Here is a 12,066-nt window from a genome sequence, read left to right on the forward strand (position 1 = left end):
TTTCCAGGCAGTTAAAATGTATTACCAATTTTGCAGATAACACGATGAACCACATAACCATTCCAGAATCATACATTACTCTCCTTTAAATGCACAGTAGTCAAGGGCAGAAGAGTGCAATCCAGTGCCAGCACTATATGAATCAGGATTCACTCTACCTCACCAGAGTAAACTTAGTTACATACTTACTATTCTTTTTATGAGTTCTAAATAGCAGTTCACCCCAATGGTTCAACAATTTTGTATAGTCTAGAGCATTCACTAAGTGTGAATGGCAGAGTCTTCTCAACAATAATTAACTCAAGGTTAAGGGCTGTCACTTTCACTGTTAAGCCAAATCGGTTTAAACCAAAACCTGCTGATTATACAAACATGGCAATCCATGACCCAAATCCAGTTATTGCCTTAAATTTATATTTACACTATCTTTATGGCAAAACAAATGAAAGTTGGCATTCAGGTGGAACAATGAGAAGGTTCCTAAATATAACTATTACTGAATATCATTTTTGGACAAACTAACCAAACTTCGGAAAATAATCTAATCAATTTAGAAACGTATGCCATTTTGTTAAACACCGAGAAACCAACAACTCTGCTAGAGTCTCTTTATCTAAATATACATACCATAAAGGACACGTGCAATTCCAAATGGACCAATAGTACACATTTTTTCATTACACGGTACCTATTTTTCAAAATTTTCTCGAATAATCAAACTTCAAAGGTAACCACCCATCTTTAAACTGAAGATAAAACTAAATTTTAGATAAAACAATTTTAGATCTCAAAAATAGGCAAATGTGCTTAAAACAAATGCAATTTACAATATGATGGTTGACCAAGCTATCACCGTCCTACTCACCTAGATGCCAGCGGTATTTGAAGTGAACAACTGAATAGTACTTCACTGAAATTAAGCCTTTGTTACAAACTAGCTTCCATCCTGAACAACTCATTGGCTCATTCCAAACCAAGCTTGTGTTTAGGGCAATGACATCAAATCCTTTAATCTTTTTATAAAACAACATGCCTGGGTTAAAGCTATCCGACCAAAATCTAATCCATAGGGTTGTCAGTACCATTTACTCCACATTGTGGTAAATGACCTCCATCTCATTATAATCGCACTGATTTGCTCAGTTGCAATGGTGCTTTTACTTCCTCAATGATACATCTACACTGCTCTTGCAGAGATTGATGAACAAATTTGGGCCGTGTCTCGTTACTAATGCTATCAACTCCCATTAACCGGACCAATTATACGGTACATTTTGAATCAGATGTTAGGCATGTTTTCCCAATGGTTTAAGACCTGCTTTAAATATTTTGAGCACAAGTATATTTATTTTCAGGATGAGAATCTCAGGAACAGGGTAAAAAATAACAATCCTTTCATAATTTGCACGACAAGCTGCCAAAACATGTTATTAGGAGTATTAATTATCCAATATCAAAATGTCTTGTCAAGTTTAAAACCAACCTGAATAGACATCAATTTTAGCAAAGACTTACTCATCGGCAAAATGTACAGAAACCTGCTGGTATCCAAATGCTTGCCACTTGCCTATATATTGCTTCCAATGTGTCTATTTATCCACACAGTAAAATTAAAAAGGAGTGCAAGGGCATTTATTGCAAATGGATAAAAAGAAAGAATCGCACTAACTATTGGTATTTCCTAGTTTTCCTGCATACAATAGTGAGGCTCTGTGGACATGTATTTTAATTTCCATTTCCTCATATCCATTTTCAATAAATGCTGTCACACCATTTTAATTAATTTTCAAAAATATATCAATCATTGTACAATAACAATTGTACTTTAACACGATCAACTCACTGGGTATAGTTTAAATAATGATATAGCGTGAACGTGTTAATAGTGTATTGCAGTTGCAATGAACAAATGCACAAATGAATTGCCAGTTTAAAATGGCTGCTCTTAAATATTCATGTTAAGTCTCCAAATTGATGTCAGACTATGTTTCCTGATATTACTTACGTTAAGTTTAACAGAAATCAAGGAAAGAGTGATAGCATGAAATAGTATGAATGGGTGATCAATGGTCAGCATGGACTCATTTCCATGCTGCACCTTTAAACTAAAGGACCCATTTCCATGCTGTACCTCTAAACTAAACTAACTGAATAAAGTAGTGGAACTAAAAATAGCAGACGAATCTGGAACCTCGAAAATTTGCTGGATGCAGTTAGGCCACACTGGAGTAAAATTGGTTTTGGTAACTCCAATTGGATGCAAAGCATTTAGGAGCCAATGAATGCCTCAAAATACAGGCACTTTAACAAAGAAATTATGCCAATCTACACAAAAGGCTCCCACGAGGTACAATGTAATACGCAATTAAAAAAATATATATGGCTAATTGATTAAACTCACTACCACTTAAATATACTCACTTAATATACTGTCCCCACTCGCATCTCGAAAAATGAATGCGAAAATGAGTCATTCTGGGCTACTAACATTGCATTCAATGAAATCCAATCAAATTAGTAAACTTGTATTGTACACAATAGCTCATTTAGTAATAGATACGATGACATATACTGAGAAATGGAGAACTGGAATTAGAAACACCTAAACAATTTAAGGTTCTCTGTTCTTAGGATTACTAGTTTATAAACCAAGTAGTTTTTGGTTTCATTTCTAGGATAGGCAAATGATACATATAAAGCTAACAATTTATATTATTCTTTGGAATGCTATTTCACTATCTAATCTGTATGCAATTCAATCCACTGATGAAAAATGTTTATGAATACCACAAAACATATCAGTACTTAAAATGCCACCATGGATATGAATATTTTAGTGAAACATTTTTAATCCATCAATCTTTAACTTCAAGTTTGCTTTTTCTCAGAATTAACCTTTGTTTGTTTATTTTATTACTATGATCCTAGGAGAGTCGTGAAAATCATTGAAATTTACACTGATAATAGCAGGGCTACCTATCAGCAAAGCACTGTGTGCAACAAGCAACAATCCCAATACAAATTTGGACAAAAACACATTGGTCATTCCAAGTGCAATCCAGATGTACATCAGAAACTGCTGCAATCTGATTTCAACTCGGCGCTGTCCTGCGGCTCTTCAATTTACACCATTACTTGCTCATCAACTCTACTTTGATTCTTCTGCCACTTATTTACAGCAAGGATTTTATTTTAAGCGGCAGACTGTTAACCCATCAGCACATTTAAGGAATGTAGGTGAAATTAGAGCACCCAGTGGAAACCGACAAGATCATTGGGAAAACTCTATAGATAACTTCCTACATCATTTAATCTCAATAGCTGCTGCATCACCAATCTACAAGAAATCTTAAGCAATTGAACTATAACTCAATTTTCCACTATTAACAATTTTGATCTGTTCAAATTAATGCTGCTCAAAATACTTTTTTGGAACCCCGCAACACTTATCAGAAACTTATAATGTAATACCTGTTCCTTTTGTCCAATGCTGCTATATTAATGATCAGATAACTCTCTCTCTCGGTAGCTGTGGCTAACTTGGTAATTTTTTTTGTAAGTAGTCCAACTTGCAAGTGTGGTTAACGATGTGCGAAGGACGAGGAAAAATTCTGGAAATAGTGATAATAGATTCTCAGCACAGAAACAGATCCTCTAGTGAATCTAGTCCATATCTGTGCAGCTTATCACATACAAATTCCATTTACCAGTCCTGTCTTCTTCGGTGCCTTGGTGATTCAAGTGCTTGTTCAGATGTTACTTATATTGTTGAGTATCCGCCTCCAACATTAGTATTCCAGAAAGGAAATCTGGGTGATACCAATTCTGCAGACATCCTCTAAATCTCCTTATCCTCACCATAACCCCATGCCATCTTGTCTTAACACGGCTGGCATGGAGGTTTCTTTCCATCTCCGGAGCCTCCTTTCTTACCTTCTCTATCATTGCCGATTAATTTTTCATAACCCTGTCTCTCTCTGAAGATGCCATGCTACCAGCTAAGATTTGCACTGTCATCTTTTTTATGTTTGTGCTATATACACACACATTTAAATCCAGAGGATTGTACACGTTCACATCCCACCATGACTTACAAATCAGTTAAATAACAAGACTTGGAAAACCCAGTGTTTTGTATTGCAGACCTATAGTTATGATTAAACTCCAAGTGATCACTGAAGGGATCTTATAATTCACTCAATACAAAGGAAAATCAACAATAGGAATTTCCAGGGATGCCCAACTCATCAGACAAATATATATAAAACCGTGCAATCAAGTCTAATATGTGCCTTGTATTTGCATAGAATCTTTTGTGTCAACACTTCATATGAGGTTAGCTAATTAAAGATCTTCAAATGATGTGCTTGGCAGCTAATCTATATATAGCAAACAATTTGAATCATATTGGCTAAGGTACCCTATTCCTCAAATGGCACCCGCCGAGATATTATGTGCTCCCGAGTAACAGACTGATTATTTCAAGTCTCGTGGAACTTGAAAATGGATGTAAATAAAGGTCTTCAATTTATTTAGCGTCCTGACGTTAATGAACTACTAATAATACTGTACAAGCCAGGAACTAACAATGCTTCAAGTTATTTACAGGTAGCATGACCTTTCAATGTTCGTTTTAAACTTCAGAACCCTGGTACTCTAGAATACCCAAAAGTTCTCGTTATTCAATTCGCACACAGAAGATACAACTGCGGTACACCAGAGAAATTTTAGTTAAAGTAAAATAAAATGTGAAGTTTTACTCTTGGCTAATAGCAGGAATGCCACAATCTGAGAATATTCCAAATTTTAACATCTTTTTTTCTATACAATATTTTTATTTTACAAAGACGGCTCAGGCATTTTATAACTCTAGCATAGATGTTGACACAAATGTCAAATAAATTTAGATTACAAACTGCATCAAATTTATACAACTTAACATATGAAATTTACCAATGAAATAAGCATAAGACAGCATGGTGAGACAGCATAGATCAGGAATTAACTTTATCATCCATATGAAAAAGTGTGTTTTTATAATGACTGTTAAATAAACTTTAAAAATAGGCACAATAAACCATTAGTAGTAGATAAATGGACATGTCGAGCAATGACTAGTATAACGGAGAAGATTGAGGAAAAATTCTTCTGCTCACGACTTGCAGCGTGTAGTTTATTCTTTCTAATTTGACAGCTCATTTTTTAGATGTAGCAAAATGGAAATTTCAAGTAATATTTTTGGAATATTAGTGACGTAATGCATATCAGGACCAGGGAGCAGTCCTGATATGCATGTACCTCACTGAGACCTTCAAACTATCTTTAATCGGACTTTGCTGGACTTTATCTTGCATTAAACATTCTACCCTTTATCCTGCATTTGTACACTGTGGACATCTTGAATGTAATCATATATAGCCTTTTCACTGAATGGATAGCATGCAACAAAAAAAAAGCTTTCCACTATACCTCGGTACATGTGACAATAATAATAAACTAAATATTGGCCTTTACATCCCAGTCCCACATACCTATCCATGCCCCAAGTTCATCCGCCTTATCCATCAGATCTCTTGCATTGAAATAAATAATTTAATCCAACACTCTTTCCTTGTTCCATGCAGGCAACTGTCTGTCTTATCTACTGAAGCTACCCTTAACTTCTCTATCAATTTTCAGCCTGATCTGCCTCACTATTGCTTTGGATCCCACTCCCCTGCCAATCTAGAGTAAACCCTCCCCAGGAAAAAATCTGTCTGCCAAGATATACACTTAAATGTTAAAACATTTTACTTCTTATACAGGAGCAGATTAGAAAACATTGGAAGCGCTAACACGTTCCAAGTGAACAAATTGTGCTATTTGCTCAAAAAGTTGTACCAGAGATAGTATAAATTTTGAAAAACTAGGGGCATCTAGATTTACCCATTACTCTATCAGGTATTTCAACTCAGCAAATAGCTCAGCTTCCAGTCACATTGCTACCTCAGTTTTGACTTGAAACAAATTTCAAAATACTGTTTCATCAGGTGAAAAGAAAATGGAAACCTAACAGTGACTGTATGTGCTTTGAAATATCAAATGTAGTGCCTTAAATATACTGTCCCCACAATAGGTTGAACCAATTGCATTTGTCTCCCATATAAAGCATTAATGCAATTTTTTCATGAATTAAAGGAAGATGGCTCTATTCTATCAACTATAGCTGAAGCTATTATCCAACACAATTGCAGGATCCCCTCAGGTAATTAGAAAATAATAAGCAGCATGTTGCCAATTACCTTCCTCCACACACACTGTATTCCACCCTCCCCAGCAGCATTCAATTACTTCTGTCAGCAAGCACCAGCTGGTACTGCAGAGTTGATTAATCCCAGTCTCAAACATTCAGCCAGGGTTTGTAACAACTCTAATCTGTTACTGCTACCTAGGATTGCTTCTGGTGAAATCATATGAGCCTGAGAACCAATATCTTTGCTGGTAGATTTTTGGTTGCTGTAATAAGCAAAACACATTTACTGAGCTTAGTTACACAACAGGTCTACCATCTAAAGCTGTTCAACTGCAGAGAAAGTTGCGAATCATTTGATAGCTCATGTGTAACACTGATTTTTATGGCAGTACTACTCATGGCAAAATGCACAGCATACACCGATTCCCAGAAATCCCTGCAAAAAGTTAAATTATGTGCAAATTTAATAATGGGTACAATTTGCACATGGCTATTGTCTGAATAAATATTAATTTTATTTTTTCTTAAATATTACAGAGACATTCTGAACATTGCAAGAACAATCTTGAATATCAAGATGCCACACAGACAGGCCAACTGCAATTTGGCCAGGGTAACTGAAAAATTAATCTAACCATACAAGTCTACCATTCAACAAAAACAGAACTGGAAGAGTCTTCAAGAATAGCGTTTCCCACAATGTTACTGTATTGAACTTGAGGCTCAAATAAGCTTATGTAACTTAGGCAAATATCACCAATTGAATCCAGCACACGATTCTACAATTTTCAGCAGATATACTGCAAGCAGCCATGCATCATACATGATTAGGCACATCTTGATAGCTATACTCAAAATGATGAATGATTTTGATAGGGCTAAATAAACTTCCAATGGGGGATGTGACTGGAAAAAAGATTCCATTATGACCTGAACCACTGGCAGCATGTGTATTATTCCATAGAAAATTGTGGGGATCTTGAATGCCCTACTTGAAAGATTCAAACAATTCAGCAGAACATTGGGCAACAGGCAAGAATATTTCAGGGATTACAGGGAAATATAATGACTGGTACTTATTCTACAACAGTCCAAGCAGAAGCTGAATAGCTTCCCTTGTGATTATGATTCTATGATCATAATCTTATGATTCTATGATCAATCATTGATCTATTTTAAATTGAACATTTGCAGAGATGCCAAGTTTTGTCAGAACATTTCAGTATTCTAGTACCTGAAAATCAGTATTTTGCTGAGGAAATCAGTATTTTTACGCTGTACCATTTTGCTGGAAAAAATGTTATTTTTTATGTGCGGTCATACCCATATAAGAGTATAAGAATGCATAACATTGCTACTAATTGACATGTCTTCTATGCACCTTACTTGACAGTGCATTCATTGCCATCTCTTTGTATACTGCTGTTTGAATGGCTGCTTCCTGCTTTTAGCGCCAGATGTAGAAGCCATTTTGCATTTTTAATCCCTATTCTTTCTAATCTTGTTGCGCCTCATCCCTCGACTCGCAACAGCTTCGCATCCACCACGCCACGTGGTACGTAATGCGCGCGAGCGCCTGTGAAGCCCCGACCAAAGATCAAAGCCATAGTACGCCATGGGTAATTATTCGCGCCATCTTAAGGTGCTCGTGATTACCGTCATGGCGTCCACATTTACAGCTCACTGACTGAATGATACAGACGCCCTGACGGAAAATCACACCATTACGATCAATTATTTTAGGATAAGTCTTTCCAGAGAACATGCTACTTTTTGCTTTGCCCATTATCAAAATGTTTATTCATGGGCGGAAATTGCTTTTAAAACATGGGGGGAGACACAAATTTCCTGGCGGCCCTGTGACAAGTGTGCACGACAACAAACAAATTTATCTCCTCCCACTCCCCCCTCCCTCTCTCCCCCTTGAGCCCACCCCACCGTTCTGTAAAATCAACACCAATCCCAATGTAACTGCAATCCCACTGGTAACCATTCACTACTAGGCTTATACAGAATTCTGCCACTGCCTGAAAAATAATCAAAGGCTCAACTTCCACTGAGAAAGAGAATTCCAAAGACTCATTGTTATACGAGAATTTTCCCGAACTGTCTGTGACCCATAGCGCTATGTGTAAAGCCCATAGCGCTCCAGCCGGTAGCGTTACATTTAGAACCCATAGCACTGCAGCCGAAAGCTTTTTGTTTAAATTCCCACGCGTTAAACTGACAGCGCTCGGTTTAAACCTGGAGCGGGACAGGCAGTGACTCTGTAGAGAAGGAATGGGTGACGTTTCTTGTTGAAACCCTTCTTCAGACTGAACTGAACTCTCGTTGGTGAGAGTACTTGTGATTGTCTGAAGGAGAGGGAGTAAAAGGGAGGGAGGGAGAGCAGAGACACATGAGAGCAGGTTGAAAAAATAAAGATAACGAAAGCTGTTGGAGGCAACAAAAGCTGCCTTGCATAACACCGTACAAATGTCACCCATTCCTTCTCTCCAGTCGCTGCCTGTCCCGCTGAATTACTCCAGCTTTTTGTGTCTATCTTTAATTTCAGAGTTAAATAAAAAACAGAGTGCTGGAGGAACTCAACCCGGTTGGGCGGCATCTGTGGAGGGAATGGATTAGGAGTTGTTTCGGGCCAGGTTCTTCTTCTATAGGAAGGAACTGCAGATGCAGTTGTCTTTGCAAAACGCCAAATGATTCCAGGAATGCCGAGGTGAGAGAGCAAGAGAGAGAGAGATGGGGAGTGGGAAAGAGAGAGCGAAAGACAGAGATACAGCGAGAGAGGGTGGGGAGGGAGAGAGAGAGAGGGGAGAGAGGGTGAGAAAGAATGAGAGATAAAGAGATTCCATCCTCTTAACCCCAAGCTTCGTGGTAGATCAACGCTTACAAAAATAACCATCCAGATCTTGAAATTTAAAATACTTATAAATTTAATTTGCTATAATATTTAGAGGTACAGTATGACTTTTTATATCCTTGCATTTTTAAGCAGTAAGATCTTAAGTCAATTTCACCGGGTTATTACTTTTCCATTGAAGTTGAGTCAATCTCGGTTGTTCCCACCTGCCCGCTGCACCTCGGTTGACTCGTTGTTATGATTATCTATGGCTGAATTTTTTTTTAAATCCGTATTAAACCACGCAAAATCGTACATCAGTATTCTTATCGCATTATCGTACAAAATACGGAAAATCTGTACTACTTGGCAGCTCTGCATTTGGGAATGTTGTATTTCTGGGGCAAAAATATTTGGATGGAAGTGCTTTTCACTACGGTCACTTCTAGTGCCCATAGAACAATAGCATCACATTGCTCAAGCTTCACTACAAAGATCTAAGCATTAAACAGGCTCATATTTAAGTACAGCCTGAGATACCATTGCAACAGTTTGATTGGTGTCAAATGTTAAAATAACTCTCTCAGTACTAAGAAATAGATCCAATTTTACACAACCCCTTAAGGACACACAATATTATTGTAACACTATAGGAAGAGACCAGGAACCTTGCCTAATGGTGTCAGAACAACCACCTAGCCCGAATAGCAGCAAGTCAAAAGAGTTAGTTGTTGACCTAAGGAAATGGGGGCAATCATAATAAATCTAACCTGGTGCCTTGTACAGTGATGAAGAGATCAAGAAAGTGCAGTGTAGTTAGTTTCTTAGGTGGCTGAGAAAATCTGGGACTCACAAGGAACCTTGAGCTTCTACAGCTGCGCTATAGAAAGTATTCTGACCAGATGCACCTCAGTCTGGTATGGCAACTGCTGTGCCCTTGACCGCCTGAACCTAGAGTGGTGAACACAGCCGAGTCCATCACAGGGTTAACACTACCTTCCATCCAGTCCATCTTCATGGTGCATTGAGTCAGGAAGGCTGCAAGTATTTTCAAGTAGGTCTGCCACCATTCTGAGAGAATGTACAGGAGCTTGAAAGATAGGACAGTCAGACTTAAGAGTAGCTTCTTTCCCACTGCCATCAGACTCCTGAACATCTTTTATAGCACCTCATTAATGGTCCTGCCACATACTCTTAACTCTACCTCATTCAGTTATTCCATTATTGCAGTTATCTTTCTTGCATTACTTCAGATTGCACCATAATTTGAATTGCATTTATATTCTGCTGTTTTGCATCTGTTGTATCAGTCATTATCATGTATACTTATGCTCTGAATTTCATGCGACAAGGCATTTCATTGCATTCTGATGAACACAACAATAATCAGAATCTGCACACCTTTCCAAGCAACTAAACAACCAAAAAACAATCTACAGTGCACAAATTCCCATATCACACATTGCATGATCTTTTGGTCTATAAAATATCCAACAAAGTATTGGATGAGTGAAATTTCCTTGCAAAAACCAGGAAAAGTCAAATGCATCTTCAGAATCTGTAGCAAATCTCTCTTTACACGACTTAATTCCGTCTCTGGCAACTATCTGAAATTGAACAAGCATGCTAGCAACTATGGTGCCTTAATGTCAAAATCTTCAGCTTTGTGCCATCACCAACTCATCCCATTTCCACTTTCATAAAGTTAGTACACTCAATTCCACATCCTTCAATCTGCCCTCCACACATTACAACTATTCAAAATTCCAATGCTCAAGATCTAACTGCAAACATATTCAGATTTGCCTGTAATATTATGCTGGCTGAACTATAATGGTTCCTGGTTAAATACAAAGTCATTCTTTCTACCATCCATTTTTATTTTGATGATGTTCATGTGATTCTTGTGAAACATCTTGGAAAGATCTGCTGCAGTAACTATATTACAAAATACAAGTATTGGTTAACAACTAAATTTCACATTACAAATGCACGGGAGTCCCCACAAAATCTAAACTTCAGTATTTCTCAAAATTTACTAAAAGCTGACTTCTACCACAATTTCCTTTAGGTTCAACACAATCTTGGGGTAGGTGATAAATGAGACCTGCCAGTACTGCTACACTCCAGCATCAAATAAAATTTAAAATAATATCAAATAATTGAATTAAATAATTTTAGTTATATTTAACAGACATGGTAATGCATGTAGATTATGGAGAATGACAGGTAATAAAAGCCCAAATACAATAAAAAAAATTAAGAAATGTTATCAGGGGTTAGAAAACTCACATATTCCTGCACCATCCGCAGGGAAATAAAGTTAAATATCATAGTTTACTGATTATAGTAATCCCTCATTATAATGGACCAGGGGGGTGGGGATAGTGTTTGTTTCATCTGATTGTCTGCTATAGTTAGGTAGGCAAATAAGACCAGTTTAGATGGGCATCTTGTGCAGCATGGGCATGGATGAGATGGTCTGAGTGACCTCTTTCAATTGATTCTCTGACCCAGCAAACACACAGAATTAATTTTGCTTATAGAATGTTGTATGTGACTTTCAAAATGTGCATATTACTGAACAATCACATCCATGCAGGAAGTGATGGTAGGAACATTTAGAGTAAAGTAGCATGGCTGAAACAGATTAAAAAAACATGTTTGAAAGAAACTGCTAATTTTGCCAAAGTTATTAATTCAGAGATTTCCCTCCAGATGCTATGACACAGACATTTTGTGACCAGCTTTATTTCCCATGCAATCTTGAAAGCAAAACGAGTGTGATCATTGCAAGCAGCAGGATTAAGGTTAGTGCTTTTTATTGTCTTTAACAAGATGTTAGGATGAAGTTCCATTGTCTAGGATATATAGTATTACCCGTTACAATCTCAGAAGATGACCATTCAAGATAGAAGGTCATCTGAGAAGATGACCATTCAGGATAGAAGGGAAGAAATTTATTCGCTCAGAAAATTATGAATCTTTGGAATTC

At 37.2% G+C, this 12,066-nt stretch overlaps 1 protein-coding gene across 2 annotated transcripts in view; it reads right to left on the reverse strand.

The window, feature by feature from the left end:
* The window catches only part of LOC129711690 (guanine nucleotide-binding protein G(I)/G(S)/G(T) subunit beta-1), a 55,492-nt gene that overhangs the window by 18,976 nt on the left and 24,450 nt on the right, over window positions 1-12,066 (reverse strand). The window lies entirely within an intron of this gene.

This window comes from Leucoraja erinacea, chromosome 30, assembly GCF_028641065.1.
Source record: "Leucoraja erinacea ecotype New England chromosome 30, Leri_hhj_1, whole genome shotgun sequence".
NCBI lineage: Eukaryota > Metazoa > Chordata > Chondrichthyes > Rajiformes > Rajidae > Leucoraja > Leucoraja erinaceus.